Source organism: Mesoplodon bidens (genome assembly GCF_964165515.1).
Source record: "Mesoplodon bidens genome assembly, chromosome: 11".
NCBI classification, from domain to species: Eukaryota; Metazoa; Chordata; class Mammalia; order Artiodactyla; family Ziphiidae; genus Mesoplodon; species Mesoplodon bidens.
The window spans coordinates 1,345,162-1,366,579 of NC_138167.1; the positions used below are offsets into that span (position 1 = coordinate 1,345,162).

The window sequence follows — 21,418 nt, forward strand, 5'->3', positions numbered from 1 at the left end:
TGGGTTCTGACTCCTGGGCACATATTCAAATCAAAGCACCAGCCGGTTTATTCATTCATTCGACCTGTTACTGATCAGTTGGCACCTGCCCTAGAGGCACAGAGATGAATCGAATCATCCAGGCACTTCAGACAGGCGCATTGTCAGGTAGTTTTTAAAAAATGTTAAAGACCTTAACTAGAGAAACTTTTAAAAACAATAATGTTCCCTTGCTGACTGACTGGGTAAACAATACATGGACTCCTGGATGAACCTTGAGGATCCTGTGCTGAATGAAATAAGCCAGGCACAAAAGGACAAACACGATAAGCCACTTATCTGAGGTGCCTAGAATTGGCAAATTCAGACAGAAAGTAGGACGGTGGTGACCATGGGCTGGGGGAAGGGATGGGACTGAGCTAACGGGGGCTGAGTCTCAGTTTGGGAAGATGAAAACATTCTGGAGATGGACGGTGGTGACGGCCGCACAGCAATGGGATTGTACTCAAAGTCACAGAACTGAACACTCAGAAACAGCTACAACGGTAAATTTTAGGGTATGTACATTTTACCACAATTAAAAAAAGCCACACACACACAAAAAAAACCCCACAATAATGTTTGTGAATCTATCAGGTAACTGAACAAATTGAAGCTCTTTTTCCAGGAGCCGCTATCTGAACACAAAGCCTTTCAGCTCAGTGAATTGCTAAGTTGTTATGCTTCCAGATTCTACGTTGAAAGGAAAGTATTCCACTTTCTCTCACCCAATTTGAGGGCTAGCAGTGCCCCATGGATCAAGAGCCACATGGAGGCCTTTGTGCCTGTGAGTCATGTGTGACAAGTTCTTACCCTGCACAATTAGGCAGCCGATGATGCTGACACAGAGTTCCACCACCAGGGAGAAGGGAGGCTCCCTCCTCCGGGCTGCCACAGAAGGGAAACTGCTGCAGGGCCCATGCAGAAAGAGACCCATTCCCACCCCGACCAGGGAAGCTGTCCTTTCATTTAAATTGCGTGTCACCAGCGACAGTAACTATTAACATTGGTCTAACAACTGGCATTGGAAGCTTCCTTTTAGTACACAGAGAAGGTGTGACTGACCTCACTCAAGTAAAGAGACCAGGTCTAAGCTGCTATTCCAGGACACGCTACACATTTTACAGTTTTTATCACAATTAATTAGCATTTGCATGGTTAAAAGTAACTTTTGGCTTTTACTTTATTACATGTTCGCTTCCAGAAATGTTAGAAAATAAGGATAAGAAAGGGGAAGAAATAGCACTTAAAACTGTCACCTAGAAACTAACGCCACTTTGTAAATCAACTATACTGCACTCAAAACAAACAAAAAGACCCTCTATCACCTAGAGAGAACCACAACCTAGAGAGAACCACAACTAACACTCGGCCACAGCACTTTTAGCTGGAGCTTGCCCTCTATTCCATTTTCTGAAGTTCCATCCCTTGTACGGAATTTACCACCCTCCCCAGTTACAAATGCCAAGTGTGATCCAGAAGGAAGGCGGGGGTGACTTTCGCGGCATCTCACAGTCTGGAGGAAGGGGCGTCAGAGTCAGAATTCAGTTCTCCTCTGGCCGTCCACGCCTCCTGCCACTGCAGTAACCATGTGGACAGTTAAAGCCACCGCCAACCACAGCCAGAGCTGCTGGCTGAAAACACAACCTCCTCTGAGATGGTTTCCGTTATTTGGATGTTTGAGAGCCGGCCAGAGCCTGGCCTGGCCACTGAGTGAACATCTGCATGAGGGACCGGCCAGAGAGCCACCCGGCAGCTGGGGGCCATATGGGCAAGGAGCCTCCCAGCCAGCAAGGCTTCCCTGCACCCCCTCCTCCCTGTACCCCTCCTCCCCCTGCACCTCCCTGCTCCCACCCCTTCTCCTCCCTCCTCCCCCTGCTCCCCCTCCTCCTCCCCCCTCCCCCTCCTCCCCCCTGCTCCCCTCCTCCTCCTCCCTCCTCCTCCCCCTCCTCCTCCCCCTGCTCCCCCTCCTCCTCCTCCCCCTCCTCCCCCCTGCTCCCCCTCCTCCTCCTCCCCCTCCTCCTCTCCTCTTCCCCCTGCTCCTCCTCCTCCCCCTCCCCTCCTCCTCCCCCTCCTCCTCCCCCTGCTCCCCCCTCCTCCTCCCCCCTCCTCCCCTTCCTCCTCCCTCCTCCCCCCTGCACCCCCTCCAAGGATGGAGAGCAGTGCCTGGGCCTTCACAGTCCTTCACAAAGCACATAGTCCTAGGAAGCCACCATGCATCAAAGTCGACACTCCAGAACATTCTATCACAGTTTAACAATTCTGAAATCAAATGCAAATTTCAATGCTGTCAGCTAAACACATTTCAGTGACAGAACTGTCATTGCCACTGAATGAGAGAAACCGGTCACAGTTGTTCATCCTGTTGTCACTTCAGCTGAGCAATGTCCACTGTTGGTACCACACACACTGAGTTTACCTGCAATTTAAAGTGTCTTCAAAAAGATGACACCAGGATTCAGCATCGAAACACAAAGTTCTTACAAACACTGCAAAGCAGGAGGGCTGTTGTAAACTCACTGTTTCATGGGACTGTCTGAAAGGCCCTGTATCATAGGCAATTGGCACTGTTTTTCTCTCTTTGCCACAAAGAAGCACAGCATAAAACCAAAGGAGTCCAAGAACCCTTGGTTCATGTCAAGCTTAGCATCTCAGTAATTTTCTCACAGAGCCCCCAGGCCTCAAGAAATAGCGGATCGTTCCACTGAGTGAGTAGTTAAGTCCAAACAACGCAATAAGCCTTTATGTTCCAACTTAGAGCCACTTGAGAAGATGAAGCACATAATTTGAGAGAAAACTATTTTCATCTCATTCTTAAACAACCTCACAATAACCCCTCAAGGTGAGCTCTCACCCCCTTCAGAGATGAGGAAGTTGAAGGTCAGAGAAGTTCAATGCCTTTCCCAAGGCATCAGAGCTAATAAATGCTTCTGCCTTGTAATATGTGTCTTTCGGTTTTTTTGTTTCTCCTTTGAGGCAAGGACTGTCTTAGCCGTGTCTGCTTCAGCAGAACCTAGCACAGCATCTTGCCACAAAATAAAATAAATAGTTCTTGAATTAAATAATCTCTTCCAAAGAACTCCTCCGGTTACAGCATCTTTGGCATTTTGAGTAGCTAACTCTGCACTCGCCACGTTGAAGAGGATGATGAGAAAAAGATGAAGGGAAGAAAGGAAATGAAGGGAAGAAAGCACGGCTGGTGGCAGAGCCCGGACAGAGGTGGCCGAGCGTCACCAAGTGGAGACCCTCGTGGGTCTGTGAATTCGTTTCATTCTCCTCACGTGCCCTCCCCACATCCTGAGCCTGAGTGCGGGATGTACGGTTACCATGGCGCTGGCAGAAACTGTCCCCGGGGCACGCACCCAGGAGAAAGCCTGGGCAGATTGGTGGATGTGACACGAGATGTGCCCACAGGCCCCTGTGGCTCTGGAACGACAGCACATGGAGAGGCGGGGGCCAGACAGCTCCGGAGACCTCAGGACCCACCCACGGGGAGCCACGCGTGGGCAGCAAGCTCAGGAGACAGGACTGAACAGACACCATCTGGGAGCCGCCACTGAGCCCCGGAGTGAGCAGTCCCCGCACCCCTCCGTCCAGGCCCTGGGTCTCCCCTGCCCCTCCTGATGCGGCGGTCGGGGCAACAAGGTGGCAAAACGAAAGCAGCCTGGCAGTGCCTGCTGTGACCTGGGCCTCTGTGGACACGAGTGTCCTCACACGTCACCCCCTCGGCTAGCGGCAGGGCACACGGCGGTCACGAAGGCAGGTGCTGGCCTGAGGTCAGAGAGCCTGGTCTCCGACCCAGAGCCTCTGAGTCAGGACTGTCCCCCTCATCTCTAATCCTCAAAGCCTTCTCAGCCCCATAAAGAGGGGCATGCGGCAGAGTGGATCGACTGTCCTAGAATACGAAGCATCAGCCTATTCCCACCTGCTCTCGGAAAGTGATTCCCATGAACGACAGGGCTGCCAGTGGACGGAAGGAACTGCCTGGCATGGAGAGCTGCCTGACCCCCAGTGATGGTCATGCCACTGAAATACGACAAACACTTCTCAGGATATTTAATATCCAATTAGAATTTCATGTTATCTCTAATCAGCTCCCATTATCTTAAGAGGCATCATGAACACACAACTCCATGAATTTCAATTCGCATTTATTTAAAAGGCATACACCGGGTAGTATTTTGGGAGAAGGAAGAGAAGAGTGGTCACAACACATAATGATACATGTTGCCTTTCCAAAAAGTCTACTTTTATTTTCAGAGGGCTTTCACTCACCTCTAAACTTCTTAAATTGTGCAAGACACAAAGGGTGTGAAGCTCAGGTGACTGTGGAGTTTGAACATCCCTAAGACCCCCGAGCTCCAACGGCAGGTGCCTCACTTGGTCAGCGTTCCCCTTCCACAAGCTAAATGTCAATGGGGCTTTGGTGCACAAGCCATCTGCCCCAGAGGAAAGTGCCCAGGCTTCTGAGATCCTGCAACCCTCAGGATACCAGGTAGTGACAAGTACAGGATTTCCTACTTATTATCTAAGAAAACAACATTAAGTACTCCAAATAATATGAAGATTTCTATTTTGTCAATCTGTCATGGCTGGACTGGATCTTCTAAAGATGCTCAGGTTACTTTCTCTACCGATAACTAATGCAGGATGTCTCAGAGACCTGTATTAACTACTCAACATATTTCTTCTTCAGTGACACAATGCACCCAAAAGTAAGGAACCCACAAAAGAGGAGAAAGGATTTGCAAATCATATATCTGATAAGCTACCATATGATAATAATGCAACTCAATAATTAAAAGACAAAAAATCCAATTTTTTAAATGGGCAAAGGATCTGAATAGACATTTCTCCAAAAAAGATATACAAGTAGCCAATAAGCATGAAAAGATGCTCAACATCACTAGACATCAGGGAAATGCAGATCAAAACCATAGTGAAATACTTCATACCCATCTTAGTCTGTCATAACCAAATACCATAGACTGGGGGCTTAAACAACAGAAACATATTTTCTCACAGTTCTGGAGGCTGCAAGTCCAAGATCAACGTGCAAACACAGCTGAGTTCCGGTGAAGGCTCTCTTCCTAGTTTGCAGATGGCCGCCTTCCCACTGTGTCCTCACATGGCAGAGGGAGGAGAAGCAAGCTCTGGTGTCTCTTGCTCTTATCAGGGCACTAATCCCCATCATGAGGGCCCCACCCTCATGACCTAATCTAACCCCAGCTGACTCCGAAAGGCCCCACCTCCTAATATCACCACACTGGAAGGGAGGACTGCAACATGGCAATTTTGGGGGAAATAATTCAGCCCATGGCCTTACTTATTAGGATAGCTATAATAAAAAGACAGATAATAACAAGTATTGACAAGATGTGGAGAAATCAGAACTCTCATACACTGCTGGTGGCATTTTACAATGGTACAGCCACTTTGAAAAAGTCTGCCACCTCCTCAAAGGGTTAAACATAGAGTTACCAAATGACCCAAATTCTAAATTTCACTCCTTGGTATCTGCCCCAAAGAAACGAAAACATACTTCCACACAAAAACTCATGCACAAATGTTGACAGCGACGTTATTCATAATAGCCAAAAAGTAGAAACAACCTTAATATCCATCAACTGATGAAAGGAAAAATAAAAGGTGGCCTAGCCATAGGCCACAAAAGAAATGAAGTACTACAACATGGATTAACCTTGAAAACATTATGTTAAGTGAAAGAAGCCAGTACAAAACACCACATATTGCGTGATCCCATTTTTATGAAAAGTCCAGAATAGGCAAATCTATAGTGATAGAAAGTGGATCAGTGTTTGCCTAGGGCTGGTAGGGGAGTTGGAGGAAAATGAAGTGATTGCTAATGGGTGTGGGATTTCTTCTGGGGGATGAAAATGTTCTAAAATTGACTGTGATTATGGTTGTTCAACACGGTGAACATACTAAAGACCACTGAATTACACACTTAAAATGAGTGAATTGTATGGTATGTGAATTATATCTCAATATCTTTAAAAAGTAAGTAGTAGCTAACACCCCTGGAGTCCAGCTGAGATATGCCTTAGGAGTAAGGACCTTGCCCTTGAGTAAGACCTCTTCTAAACACAGTCTAATAAAATCTCAAACCAAGCCCTAACAAGATCTACAGGAAAGACGGAGTTAGAGTTTGAGCCCTGCCAAGTTAAAGTCTGTGCTGCCAACAGATTTGTACTAACCAAGTGCCACACCACACCTACACTGGCACCAAGTGATCAGCCAGTAATTTAATTGTCTGCCAAAGCAAGAAACAACACATTTCAGAGACTGACAACAAAATCCAGAGTCTTTAAAACATAGTAACACAATGCCCAATAGTCAATAAAAAAAATCACTGGACATAAATAAATAAATGGGAAAAAGTTGAGAAAAAATAGTTAAGATAAATAAAATTTGACATGGTCTAGATGTTGAACTTAGTTAACAAAGACTTCGAGGCAGCTATTACAATCATATTTAAATCATGAAAAAAAAAGTTCAAAGAATTTAATAAAAACTTGATCTTAATGTGGAAACAGATAGGGAATCTCAGGAAAGAAATGGAGACTATATAAAGAACCACGTGAAAATGTAAGCATGGAAAAGTACAATAACTAAAATGAAAAATTCCCTGGATAATCTTAACAGCAAACTGGAGAAAGAGTCAGTGAACACTTAGACACAGCAATAGAAATTATCTAATCTGAAGAACAGAGAGAAAAAAAGGATTAAAGAAAAATGAACTAAATTCCAGGAACCTGAGTGACAATATCCATCAGCCTAATATAAGTGTAATGAAAGTACCAAGATAAGAGGATGAAAATGGGGCAGAAACAATATTTGAAGAAAAATGACCAAAAATTCCCCAAATTTGATGAAAACCACTAACTCATAGATCTAAGAAGCTCACTAGACCCCAAGAAGGATAAACATAAAAAGAACCATGCCTAGGCACATCACAGTCAAACTGCTGAAACATAAAGATAAAATATTGAAAGTGTGGGGATTGTGGAGTTGGCAGAGACACAGTATGTAGAGGGAACAAAGACTTTGAAAAAGATAGCTGCTTCCTCATTAAAACTACAGAGGACAGAACATGATGAAACAGCACCTTTAAAGTGCTGGAAAAAAAAATATGTCCAGCAAACATGTCCTTCAAAAACAAAGATGAAGTGGAGACATTTTCAAGTAAATGAAAGTGAGGGAATTCATTATCAGCAGACCTGCAGTATAAGAAATGCTAAAGGATATCCATAAGGCTAGGAACCCAGAAGAATGAAGAATACCTAAAATGGTAAATAAGCATGTAAGTATAAAAGACTCTTCTCTTTCTTCAAATAATTTACTTAAAGGACACATGACTTTGTAAAGCCAAAGTTCGAACTCTATAAGGAGGGGTTTATAACATATGTAAAAGGAAAAGATATGACAATATACAAAGGGTTAGGAGCAGGTAAGTAGAATTATGCTGTTGTAAGTTTATCATATCTGCAAAGTATGCTCTGTGAAGAGGTACTCTAAATAGACCTGATTATTTAAGGATGCTACAGTTAGCTCTAGAGCAACACACACGCCCCTTGCAAAAAAAAAAAGCAGGGAGGGGATGAATGGAAAACAAATATCAACGTGGCAGACTTTAACCAAACCATAACAAAAATTGCATTAAATGATCCAAAGTTAACATCCTCAGTGGGAGGAAGGCCGACATCATGTACCCCAGAGGAGATGCACTGAGGGACAGACCGTCCCTTCTGTAGTATTCCTGCCCCAAATGTACAGCCACGACCTGCTCGTGAGGAAACACCAGGCAACCCAAACTGAGGGAGGTACAGTCTGCACGTGTACACATCCAAGTGTCAAGGTCAAGGAAGACAAGAGAAACACCAGGCAGTATCACTGACTGGAGGAGACTGATGCGACGTGACAACTAAATTTAATGTGAGACTCAGGACTGTATTGGACTGGGGGCCAGAAAAAGACATTAGGGAAAAGCTGGTGAAATGGGAAGATCTGTGAAGTACTTAATAATACTGTAGCAGTGTTAATTTCCTGTTGTTTCCTGTGCTATGGTTATAGAAAAATATTAACATTAGGGGAAACGACACTATTTTTTGCAACATTTCTGTAAAAAAGCTCAAATAATTTCAAAACCAAAAGTTGAAAGATGGTACTAAATGTAAATAGACTAAACAGGACGATTAAAAGACAGAGACTGTCATATTAACCAAAATCTAGAATAACCTAAATGTCCATCCAAAGTGAATTCAATGGTATATACCCAGCAATTAAAAGGAATGAACTACTAATATCTCAACAACATGGAAAAATCTCACAGATACTATGCTGAGCAAAAGAAGCCGGACAGCAAAGAGCTGAAACAAAACCCCTGAGAATTCTGGTATAATTCTGCTTATGTGAAATTCTAGAACAGGCAAGACTAATCTAGAACAACATCAATCACATCAGCGGTTGCCTGAGTTGCAGTGGGTGTTGGCATGGAGAGACAGTAAGGGGACCAGGGGACTTTCCAGGGGAATGGAAATACCTTGATTCGGGAGGCAGTTGAATGAGTTTGTCCAAATTTATTGAACTGTACACTTAACAACAGATGAATTACATTGTATGCACATTATACTTCAGTAAAGTTGATCAAAAAGAAAAAGTAAGGGAAATCCCTGGTGGTCCAGTGGTTAAGACTCCACGCTTCCACTGCAGAGGGCACGGGTTTGATCCCTGGTCGGGCAACTAAGATCCTGCATGCTGCGTGGTTTGGCCAATAAATAAATAAATAAAAAGAAAAAAGGAAAAGAAAAAGTTGCACACACGCTCCCTCCCCCATTCAGCTGCGGCAATACAGGGCAGCACGTGAAGAAACAGAGGGCAGAACGCATGAAGCTTATGAGTTTTGAGGCCGCCAAGATTTCCCCCAGCCTCCAGATGCAAACAGCATGAGCACCCATAAAAGCTAGAGGCCACTTAAGGCTCTTCCTTAAGGACGATTAGCAGTGCACCTCAACAATCTCACTCGAAAGAAAACAGTTCAAAGCTGTCTGGCAAAGTGGAGACCAGGATTCTCCTGATTTAGTTACAGTATAACAAACTGTATCTGAAAATGCAAAGTCGCTGAGGTCAGATTACTGTGGAATTGACAGGTTTGTGTAGTTTATTAATGCCACGCCTAAATGTGAAAATAACACCAAGGTGACCCCTTCTCTCCAGACATAACCCAGCCTCAGATGACGTAGGCAGAGCTAGTCACTGGCTATTGCACAAGGGTGGTTTGCGAGGTTGTTTAGAAGCATAATTAGAGAGAACACCTGCTGGGCAGGGCTTTCTATGGGCAAGGCCCTGCTAAGTGCTTTCCATGTGTTTCCTTTAATCCTCTCAACGGCCTCTAACAGATGAGGAAACAGAGGGCAAGAAGGTTTGGGTGGCTGGTTCAAGAGCACCTATGTGTGTGGTCACACTGCTGGTGATTTTGTGTTGTCTTTGTTTTGTTTCGTTTTTTTTTTTTTGGCTGCGTGGCTTGCGGGATCTTAGTTTTCCGACCAGGGAATCAAACCCGAATCCTCAGCAGTGAAAGCGCCGAGTCTTAACCACTGGACCGCCAGGGAATTCTCACTGCTGGTGAGTTTTGGGGCCGGGACCGGGCTCCTACTGGGCTGCAGAAGTTGATGTTTTAAGCACTGCACGTAGAGATTAGACGTCCTCTTTCATGATGAACACATTGTGTTCATGGTGATGATATTTTGTCTGACATACCTTCCAAGGCCAAGGCAGTGAAACAGGAAAATATAAAACGGAAAAAACAAAAAGCCCGGCACTCTAGTTATAGGATGTAACTTCCTTTTGATCCTTTGGGATAGGATTTTGCCTTACCAGACAAGCTTCCACAAAGTTTTCAAAGACTCTCTCCTAGAAATAGAGGAATGAGAGGACAGGTGCCACGTAGGAATCACTGTTGAGTCACCAGGGGCTGTGTCTCGTCAGTGGATTTGAAAAGCCTCTGGGTCACCTATCCACTCGGTACATCCTGCAGGGATGAACAGTGCCTCACAGTGGTTATAAGCCACGTTCACACACATCATCTCACTTAATTCTACAACTTGGTGAGGTAGGCATTGGTGGGGTGCATTGTGAACCCCAACAAACAAATTACAAATGAGGACAGGGAGACTTGTCCAAGGTCCCTGGGAACACAGGGGCAGTGACCCTGGACTTCTGATTCACAGGTGACCACAGGGGGCCGACCGTCCTCAAGCATCCGGGTCCAAGGTCTGTGGGACATCTGGTCTTTGCCTAGAATTTCCCACCTCAGTTCTAACTCTTAGTCAATAGATGGTCAGCATGGAGGTGACACTCTGAATACTCTATTTGGCAAACAACAGAAGCACATTTCCAAGGGAACAGCAAGGCAGGCACCAGGAAATGACAACAGGTCATCTTAGTAAACAGTGATCAATGACATTGACTTATGTCACCAAATCTAAGATGCCATTTATCTTAAAATGCACCATTATTCCATCCCACTAAGAGAGAAAAGTACTCCCAATTAAACACATTGATTTTAAGATGAATCCTACAACAAGGTCCTACTGGATAGTGCAGAGAACTATTCAATATCCTAAGATAAACCCAAATGGAAAAGAATATTTTTTAAAATTTATTTTATTTTATTTATTTTTTGGCTGCGTTGGGTCTTCGTTACTGTGCGTGGGCTTTCTCTAGTTGCGGTGAGCGGGGGCTACTCTTTGTTGTGGTGCACGGGCTTCTCATTGTGGTGGCTTCTCTTGTTGCAGAGCATGGGCTCTAGGTGCGCGGGCTTCAGTAGTTGTGGCATGCGGGCTCAGTAGTTGTGCCTCACGGGCTCTAGAGCGCAGGCTCAGTAGTTGTGGTGCACGGGCTTAGTTGCTCCGTGGCATGTGGGATCTTCCCAGACCAGGGCTCAAACCCATTTTCCCCTGCATTGGCAGGCGGATTCTCAACCACTGCGCCACCAGGGAAGTCCCAAGAATGTGTGTGTATATATATCTATATCTATATCTATATCTATATATTTATATCTATATATATATCTGAATCACTTTACTGTACAGCAGTAATTAACAAACATTGTAAATCAACTATACTTCAGTAAAATAAATTTTAAAAGATTATTAAGCTAGCTTTATGTTAAATTTCAAATGAATCCCTTAAGATGCATCCTGATCTCAGATATGTTAAAATGTGTCTTAGCATAGAGAACAGACTTGTGGTTGCCAAGGGGGAGGGGGTGGGGAAGGGATGGATTTCGAGTTTGGGATTAGAAGATGCAAACTACTACATATAGAATGGATAAACAACAAGGTCCTACTGTAGAGCACAGGGATATTCAATATCCTGTGATAAACCATCATGGAAAAGAATATGAAAAAGAATATATATATACACATATGTATAACTGAGTCACTTTGCTGAACAGCAGGAATGAGTACAACTTTGTAAATCAACTCTATGGCTATAAAACAAATTTTTACAATGTGTCTTAGTATTGATGAAATACGGTAATCCATGACCAGCTTTCTCCAACTGGGGTGATAACCTTCTTAGGTGTCACTAGCTCATTAGTTTATCAACACTACTGAGTGCTAACGATGCTGATTGCTGGGGCTACTCCAGGGACCCACTCAGGTTGGGTCCTTCAAGGAAAATTCCAAGAGCCTGGAGCCGTGAGCCCACAACAGCGCCTTGTGAGAGCGGCTGTCACAGAGGTGAACTTTCAGATTTCCTTTGTCTCCTCACTGCCAAAACCAGCCGAGTTACACTCAGTCCTTCTGGACCAAACCCTAAGCAGGCACTGGAGCACCTGGGTGACAGCTCCTTGACACCTTCAGTTTGTTCAGCAGAGAGTTAAAGAAGGGGGCTGACACTGACTCCGTGCAGGAATTGCCTTAATTCACACAACTCATCACAGTGGATTCTCAGAATAACCCTATGAGTTGGCCATTATTATCCCTGTTTAAAAGATGAAGAACAGGGCTTCCCTGGTGGCACAGTGGTTGAACGTCTGCCTGCCGATGAGGGGGACACGGGTTCGTGCCCCAGTCCGGGAAGATCCCACATGCCGCGGAGCGGCTGGGCCCGTGAGCCATGGCCGCTGAGCCTGCGCGTCCGGAGCCTGTGCTCCGCAACGGGAGAGGCCACAACGGTGAGAGGCCCGCGTACCGCAAAAAAAAAAAAAAAAAAAAAAAAGATGAAGAACAGGGAGCTCAGAAAAGCTCAGCAACCAGGGGGAGGTCTATCAGGTGTGAATGGCCGAGTGGGGATTCAAACCCATGTCCATCCACTTGCCCCCAAAGGCCACACGCTTTCCACTACACGGGGGACAGAAAGCAGGGAGGGCAAAGGCTTTTACAAGCCTGAAAATCACAGCCGTGCTAACCTGAAGCCTGGAAGGCTTATGCTGTCTAAACAACTGCACAGCAAACAACCACCCTTCTGCTGCAGGATGCCCCACTCTCAGGGGACCCGCCGGTCAGCAGTAAGGCCGGTCACCCCCACCCCCACCCCCGAGGTGGTCCCCTGCACTGCCCCAGCTGCACAGAGGGCCTCCCCTAAGATCTGCTGAGAACACAGCGTAACCAGCCACGTGCCTGGTAGGGAGGATGAGACGTGAACACAAATGATCACGACGTAAGACAAAGTGTGAAAAGGGCCACACAGATGACCTCTGAACTGCAGCAGCCTGCAAGCTCCCAGCCAGAGAGGTCATTTCTGACAGAGGCGGGCAGGGGGCTGGCATCTGAGGCGCACCTTGAAGGACAGGCGGGGTCCCACAGGAAGGAGGAGGGGGAGGGCGCCTGGCTCAAGCGGACATCGGGGAACGGGACTCCGGTTTGGCTGCAGCACAGAGAAGCAGAGAAGAGAAGCCTGGGAATGTCAGCAGGGTGAGGATTGAAGGCTACTGAACACCAGAGTCAAGATATTCTATCAATTCAGTAGGGTCGCAAGGAGTCACTCAAGGATGTCGAGCAGGGGACGGACCCAGGGCGGCAGGGTGACCGTCTGGGAGCAGGTGACTGATGTCCCTGGGGAGTGGACCAGGGACCAACAGCTGGTGGGAGAGCGGGGGCCCGAATTCACATCCCTCACAGAAGGGCTCACGCCCAGGCAAGAGCCCCCAAACAGGATGCGAAATGGATAATAATTCCAAGGGATTTAAGGGAAACGGAGATAAGGAGAGATTCTCAGCAAAGGAACAGACGCCTTCAGAACAGCGGTGCTCAACCAGGGGCAATGCTGCCCCCAGGGGAGAATGGGCCACGTCTGCAGACATTTGTGGTTGTCATCACACCGGAGGGCAGGTGCTACTGGCGTCTAGTGGGTAGGGGTCAGGGATGCTGCTAAACACCCCACAATGGATAGAACAGCCCCTACTACAAAGAATCATTGGGTCCAAACTGATCAACAGTGTCAAGGTTTAGAAACATGGTTTGGGGACCATAAGGAGAGGAAAGCGGTACCCATGTTCCACTCACCAGGCAGCTCATGAGCCCAAAGGCAGAGGAAGCACAGGGCTTTCTCTGCAGAGACACAGCTACTCACCAGGACCATTACACACCTCTCCCCACGCCTTTCCTCTACATTCCTGCGTACATGCTACGGCCAGGCCCGACAGGCACCGAGGGTGAGGACAGGAGCAGCCCCTGCCCTCAAGGCATCACCTTCCAGAAGGGGGACAAGCACAGAAGAAACACACACATGTGTCTGAAAATGCTTACGTGCTTGCACATGTCGCTGTGGTACAGACTGAAGGGGGCACCTTTTTCCTGCACGAGCCGGGAGGCCAGCAGGGCACTTGGAGCAAAACAGTGACACGACCTGACCTGTCTGAGCAGGACGGCCGCCGCTGCAGCAGGGAGACCAGTGGGGAGGCCGCTGGTGGTGGACTGAGCCGGGGTGGGGGGGTGGAGGGGGTGAGGAGAGGCTGGGGATCTGGGGATCCTCTGGGAAATTAGACATGTCAAGATCCACTGCTGCTGGGCTTCCCTGGTGGCGCAGTGGTTGGGAGTCTGCCTGCCGATGCAGGGAACACGGGTTCGTGCCCCGGTCCAGGAGGATCCCACATGCTGCGGAGCGGCTGGGCCCATGAGCCGTGGCCGCTGAGCCTGCGCGTCTGGAGCCTGTGCTCTGCAACGGGAGAGGCCACGGCAGTGAGAGGCCCACGTACCGCGCCAAAAAAAAAAAAAAAAAAAAAGATCCACTGCTGGACTGAATGTGGGCCGTGAGAGAAGGAGAGAAACCAAGGAGGATCCAGGGCTTACGGCGCGAGCGACTTGGAGGGTGAGATGGAGCAGGTCTAAGGGGAAAGGTCAGAAGGTCGGGCTGGGATGCCCCTCAGACCTTCTAGAGAAGGTGCTGCTTGAACAATCGAGATACCAGTCTGAAGGTCAAGGGAGAGGGGCCAGCAGGAGATGATGGCGTGAGATTAGCAAGGGCCTGTCGCCTGCAAAGCCAGTGGGTCCCCGCTTGTCAGCCCGAGGTCCCCTGTGGTCACAAGGAAAGTCTGGGACGACGTCCAGCCAGCAGAGGCGTTTGGTGGGGCGGAGTCAGTGGATTTGAACGCCTCTAGGTGGGAAAGCCTCTCCAGCACGCACTCGAGCCCTGCTCCCCTCACCCTCCCCTCCGTTTGGCCCTGCCGGCTCCTGGGCGCACCTGAGGGCGAGGCCCTCCACAGGTGCTCTGCGGGTGGACGGACCTGGCCTGGTGAAAAGGAAGACGCCCTCAGGGGATCCCCCCCTGGGTATTTAAAGCGTACTTCAGATTTGATTTTGCAGAGGTTACCTTTTTAAGAACAAGAAAAGACAACATGTCAAGATCTTGAGTGGTTTCCAAACGCAGGGAGTCTCCCAGCATCTGCTTAGTTAAAAGGACTCGTGTGAGACAGGGCCCTGCTTGACCCCCAACCCTACAAGCCCCATCAGCATCCTGAGAGCGTCCACTCTCCTTCCCTTCATAACAGCCAACGCTGAACACCCATCCCCTCCCGTCGGTGGTCGCTCCACAAACCGGGACCCTCCATCCCACGAATGTCACGCCGAATGGGATGCGGTTGACGCCCACGAGCGTCACTTCCTTCCAGGACTGGCGGGAACACGCTGACACTGCTAACAGGAGCAGGGCGGGTTCCAGGTTCCCCCCTCACAGCTCGCAGCCAACGACGCCCAGCCCCGCACAGCCTAGCGCCCTGCACACCCAGATCCTCACCACCACTGCCTCTCGGCAACCACGTGAGAGGAACAGACAGTTACTGTTTCCACTTACAAGTGAGGCAACCGAGGTACAGAGAAGCCGGGTTACGTGGCTGGCTTCGGAGGGCCGGGCCACAGCCGCAGTGCCACCCTGAGGCCCAGCCTCTAGCGTCTTAGCTTCCCGCAGCCTGCGGACTCAGGGCATAAGCCACAGTGCCACCCAGGACCCTCATGCCATCCGCCAGCCCCTGCTCCCCAGCGGACAGGACATTTCTAGCCCTACGCTTAAATACAAAATCTCTTTAAAGGTTTAACTACTTTGATTGCAGCTCTTGTACGCCAGACAGGATCTGTATGAAGTATTTAGTAATTCATTACTCAGTTCCCCAGGAGAAACTTCCCAGCGAGCATGGGTGACGTACATAATCTTAGAGACGATTCCACAAAGGGAATCAACTTCCTTCAACCTCCCCCAGAGACAGGAACGTCATCATCTCTGGGTATCCGCTGGGAAGAGGAAGGGGGGGCCCAGCAGGAACAGAGCCCAGGGCTGCTCTGAGGCTTCTCCCCCAAAGTCCCCTCCAAAAGGGGACACAGTGAGACCCAGCAGCGAACAGGGTCACCCCGAGCCCGTGTCAGAAAAGCTTTGTTCTCGCTTCTTTTGCTCTCCCAGCGGGGCTCAGAGCAGATCTACTGACTGGACATTCCAGATAACTCGGATGTGACCTTCAGGGGCTAAAGTCTGTAAACCAAGAACTTCTCAAACTGAAGCCAAGACCTCGGGAAATCCACCCCGACCCTTTATCCATTAGTGAGACAGGAGTGACCCTGGAGGGGTTAGCATTTCTGGGGCTCAGGGACCCTGGGTGCTCCCCAGGAACTCAGGCCCTGGCCCCTAAGTCACCAGCAGCTGGACACAGGGCCTCGAGCCATCCTTGGGAGGCCAACTAACCACAGGGGCCCCTCCGGGCCAGAGCCCAAAGCCAGGAGCACAACCTGAGCCTCCAGCTGGCCCACAAGCCCTGCCTGCAGGCCTGCAGGGGGTGAAACAGTAACTCTGTGAAAGCAGCCCCGCTGCCCCTCCGTCACGGCCCCTCCGTCGGGAACGGACACCTTTGATTGGCTGCCCCCCCACCCCCAGGCCTGGTCCACAGCAGAGGGATTTCCAAAACGGAACCAGCTAGAGCTGTTTGAAACAACAGACTGTTAGAACTGGAAGGGCCTCCAGGGCAGTCTAATCCCAAGCCCCACATGACGGGAGAGACAACTGAGCCCCCCAGAGGAGATGCTACAATGCACCCCTCCCCCCAGTACACCTCCCCTTGAAACCTCACACAAGAACAGGACATACAGGCGGGATGGGTCCTCCTGGGCTTTGGAGGGTCGGGGTGCAAAAAGAAACACCCCTGTGTCTGAGAAAACACCCCTGTGTCTTTAGGGCCTGCACTTGCTCCCAAGGGGGCCCTGGGGCCCTGGGCTGGGCTGGCGACAATTACAGTCAGCATGAGGGTCTCGGTGGCAAGGCTTGAGCTCCCTGAAACTTCTGTGCCTGATATTTGGATGGCTCAGGGGAGATCTTCCCCCAGGACCAACCAGCTTCCAAAAAGAGTTGGGAAGGAAGCCCCGCGGGCAGAGGCTGGGAGGAGAGAGGCTGTAGAAAGTCTGGAGGAGAACTCAGGCCGCACAGCTGGGAAAGACCCAGCTGCAACCACAGGGGCAAGGAAGTCTGCAAACGCTGCCCAGCGGCCAGCAGGGCGAGACCAAGAGCCAGTGGGTCAAACTGGGATGAGGGGGTGGAGGCTTAAATTTACCCAGGTAAACAGAGCCCACTGGGGGGCTGGGAGGAGTGGGCCGTGACTGCCAAGGCTGGCCAGACTGGACCAAACTGCAGGCCCGCGGTCCCAGCTCTGCCAACTCGCTGCCTGGGGGAGTGGACGGTCACCCCTCAGAGATGGGTAGAAGGTGACTTTTTTTTTTAACATCTTTATTGCAGTATAATTGCTTCACAATGGTGTGTTCATTTCTGCTGTGTAACAAAGTGAATCAGCTATACGTATACATATACATATATCCCCATATCCCCTCCTTCTTGCGTCTCCCTCCCACCCTCCATATCTCACCCCTCTAGGTGGTCACAAAGCACCGAGCTGATGTCCCTGTGCTATGCAGCTGCTTCCCACTAGCTATCTGTTTTACATTTGGTAGTGTATATATGTCCATGCCACTCTCTCACTTTGTCCCAGCTAAGCTGGGAGAAGGTGACTTTTACCATGAAAGGTGGTTCAGATGGAAAACGATAGGGCCTTTCATCTTCATCACAGTGTCCGCTCCCAACCCCTCTGCTGGATTTCTCTGGACTGCTGGAGGCAGTTTGAAAGACACTTAATAGAAACCAGCCAGGGTGCCCCTGGGGTGAGGATGGAGAGCCCCCATGTCCTCTCCTCACTCGGGGTTTCTAGATCTGCTATTGTGAGTCTTGAGAGACTTGAAGGGGCTACAAAAACAGCACCAACTGACTAACCACTGAAAACTCTGGGGACCATGCTCAGGTGTGGGGATGGAGCACGGGGGGCATCTGAGGACCTGTTCGGAAGATGATGAGGGGATGAATGACAGGCAGGCTGGAAAGGAGTTTGGGAGCACAGACCAGAGCGGCAAACAGGAAAGCTTCGTGGGCTTACTGGTGCTTACTTCGGAGGCGGCGAGGCCTAGCACTTCATGTACAGCCTCCTCCCCTGCTAGACGCGCCGGCCATGGCCGTCCAGGACCCGCAGAACCACCCCAGGAGTGAAAATTAGAACAGGCTCGCCTGGGCTCCTGTCCTTCTTGAAGAAGAGCCAACAAAAAATCTTCCAGCTGCCACCAGGGCAAGACCAGGGTGAAATACGCAGGTGAAGAACAATCCCAGATTTTTTCTTTTCACAGCATATGGCTCCCAGCAATTTGGCTTAAGCTTTGGGCATAGAAATTTTTTTTTCAGAAAACAGTTGTTTCAAGCCAACAGGACACCCTTGGAGACATGAGCACGACCAAAGGACACGAAGAGGGCTGCTTTCGGGCACACGGAGCAGATGCCTGCTCACACATTCATACTGGAATACACGGGAAGTCAGGGCCTGGGAAAGCAGGGCCGGCTCCTGCTTCCCGGCAGGCAGACCCCAGCAGGTCCCACGCCCAAGGGCTGGTTTTCTTTAGGAGCGGAGCGGGGCTGCCCTTAGGTCCTCATCCACACGTCACCTCGGTAGGTGCTTTGCTCCACAAACTTCCTTCCCTGCGTCTGCTCCACCTGCGCCTTTTGGGGCGGGGACCTGGCCCCAGTCTGCCTCTGGCCTTGGGCCCCGGACTGGACCTCCCCCCAAAGAGCGCAGCCACATCACTCCTCCCGCCAGCGCGCAGAGGGCTCTGAGCACTGCCTTTCCTTCCCAGGAGACGCACCTCCTTCCTCCTGCTATTTATAACCACAGATCTTCTGTGTGAAGAGAGAACAGATGCTATTTTGAAACAGAGGAAACCACCACTCAGCCTTCCACGTTCCACAGGTCGGCAGTTCTGCCGGGGGACGCGCGTGTGTTCCTGGCGGGCGTGTGGGCACAGGCTCGGGGCCGGGCCTCACTCACCCACGCCTGAGATTGGAGCCTTGCCTTTGAAAAGTAAACTGCACTTATCACCATCAACAGGAGGGCCGGGGTCCAGGAAACGGTCCTCAGTTTTCCCAGAGTGTGCCCGCTGTGCCCTGGCCCTTATGTTGCCTTAGGGCCAGCCTCAGGAGGGGTCACCCTAAGCGTCCAGCCCTGTGCCTGCCTGGGTGCTGGTGTTTGGCCAGGAGCGTGACTCTGCCCCACTGGAGTTTTCCGCACCCATGCTGATGGCATGCCATCACAGCTCTGGCAAGTGGGCACTTCCTTGGCCGCTAGACTGGTAACACGATCCTGGCCTTTCTCCTCCAGGTACCAGGCTGAAACTCTGCCCAGGGTTGAGGCAACTGAAAGCTGTTGCCAAGCAGCCAGGTGGCAAAAGCAGTGAAGAAGGCCCGGGGGAAAGTGGAGAGTAAGTTCCCCAGAACACCTGGGTCACCACTCAGCTCCCTTCTCTGTAAAACAGAAGCAGTCCCGCTCCAGGCAAGTGGAATGGTCTCTCACGAAGACTTGCAGGATGAGAACCTCTAGGAACGGGGGCTCTAACTAGATTGCGTGGCCAAATGTCCCCCGAAGCTCCACGAGGAGGTGGCGAATGGCCACCCCGCACCTCTCCCGGCTGGGATGGAAGAGGCAGGGCGAGCGGAGGCGCAATGAAAGAAAACAGAAAACTAGGAAGACCAGCCGGAGACCTGCTCGGGCTTAGGCAGGAATCCAGGCACCAAACTAGCACTGCTCGCGGGGGTTAAAAGAATCCAGATGCAGCTCTCGCCACAGTCTGGCGGGCGCGGGGCGCAGACCCCACCGCGGACCCCAGCTGGGCCCGAGCGAGCCGGGAAAAGCGCGCGGGAAGCTCGGGGGCTCGCGGCGCGCGGACGGGCCGGGGCCGAGCCTACGCGCCCGGGGGCGGCTCCCCGCGGCTCCGCGGTCGCCGCCCGGGGACCGAAAGCGGCGACACCCGCCCGCCAGGAGGGCGGGGACCCTCGCTACCTGACGGCTGGGGGCGGCCCGGGCGCGGCGAGAGCCCGCGGACCCAGCTTTGTTCGGCGGCGGGACCCCTTCCCCTGCGCGCCCCCCGCGCCGCCGGGCCCCGGCCCCGCAGACCCGTCCCGGGCCGAGCTCGCGGTCCCCGGGCGCGGGGGGTGGAGGGGAGGCCCCTCCCGGACCCCACCTCCCCGTTCCCGATCCGGGTGCCCCGACCGGCCCGCGGGCGCAGGGAAGTTGGGCGGCGGGGCGCGGGCTCCCGTTTCCCGGCCGCCGCCAGGCTTACCTGCGCGTCCGCGGCTTGTCAGGCCCGCGGGCTCCGGCTCGCTCTCCGCCCGGCCCGGCCCTTCTAGCGCCCGCGGGGCCGGGGCGGCCGGGGACGCCGACTCTTCGCGCTGCGATCCGGTCCCGCCGAGTGTCCGCCCGGCCCCGGGGGTCGGCCGGTCGCCCCCGCGGAGCCCGCGCTCCTTGCCCCGAGGGCTCCCGCGCGGCGCCGGGTCCGAGCCGATGGGCGGAGGCGGGGCGCGGGCGGCGGCCCAGCGGAGGAGGCCGGGCCCTACGCGGGGCTCGGGCCGCCGGCTGCGCGCTCCTCTCCGCCGCGGCCGGGAACTTGGGCCCGAGTTGGCTGCGGCGGTGGCGGCCGCGGCTCTGAGTGTAGGGCCGGCGCCGGCCGGCGGGTCCCGGGCCCCGCGCTCCGCCCCGCGCCTCCTCCCCGCCCCCGCCCCGCCGCGCCGCGCCAACCCGCCCCCGGGGCTCCTCGCGGGCGGCACCCGGCCTCGCACCTGCCTCCGCTCCCCGCGCGCCCGCTCCTCCGCGGGCCCCGACCCCCGGGCGCGCGTGGGGAGCGCCCCCCGAACCCTCCGCACACCCACCGGACCCTTCGCCGGAACTCGACCCGGTCCTCCGGGAGCACCTGGGGTCTCACGCGCCAGCAGCCCCCGGGGCGTCCAGCGCTCCTGCGGGGAGCCCCCAACTCAGGGACTGCGGGGCTGGAGGCTCTGGGACTCACGTAGTAGCTTTTCTACCCACATCAAACTATCCTCCTTGAATCTCCCCAAGGAGTGGAGTGATCTGTTATTTCTTCCTTCACAAACCCGAGCCATTCCCTCTGGTCCTGGACCCCTTTCGACAGCACCCAGCAGAGCCATCCCTGGGACAAGGAACGCTGACGCGGCGCGGGTACACCAAGAAGGGTGCTTCCACATGGGAAACGCGCGCTCCCATCGCTCCTGGGACAGCGTCCGGCCTGAATCAGTCCACAGTCACTGACGGGTGCCTGAAAAGTCACTAGAGGCTCGGCTGGGACCGATGGCCCCAAGTCTGGGTAGTGCACCCTGGGTGAGCCGCCCCAGAGGGAGTAGCCAAGGTCCCACGGAGGCAGAGGTCCAGCTCCGGCCCTGGACCCTATTCCAGACCCCAGCACCAGGGCACCAACCAACGGGGCCAGCATGGTTTGAGGCCGGCCCTCCAACTGCTTTTTTTTTTTCCAAAGTTCTGAATCCCCCCAACCTTCTCTTCCCTGAGTAGGAGGTC

The 21,418-nt window shown here is 51.8% G+C and overlaps 1 protein-coding gene across 1 annotated transcript in view; it reads right to left on the reverse strand.

The window, feature by feature from the left end:
- Positions 1 to 20,547, reverse strand: part of WNT5B (Wnt family member 5B) — an 83,169-nt gene extending 62,622 nt beyond the window's left edge. Inside the window, exon 1 of the mRNA XM_081248401.1 lies at positions 20,172 to 20,547. The gene's annotated coding sequence lies outside the window, so the exon portion shown is untranslated. The remainder of the gene's footprint in view (positions 1 to 20,171) is intronic.
- Positions 20,548 to 21,418: the final 871 nt, after the last annotated feature.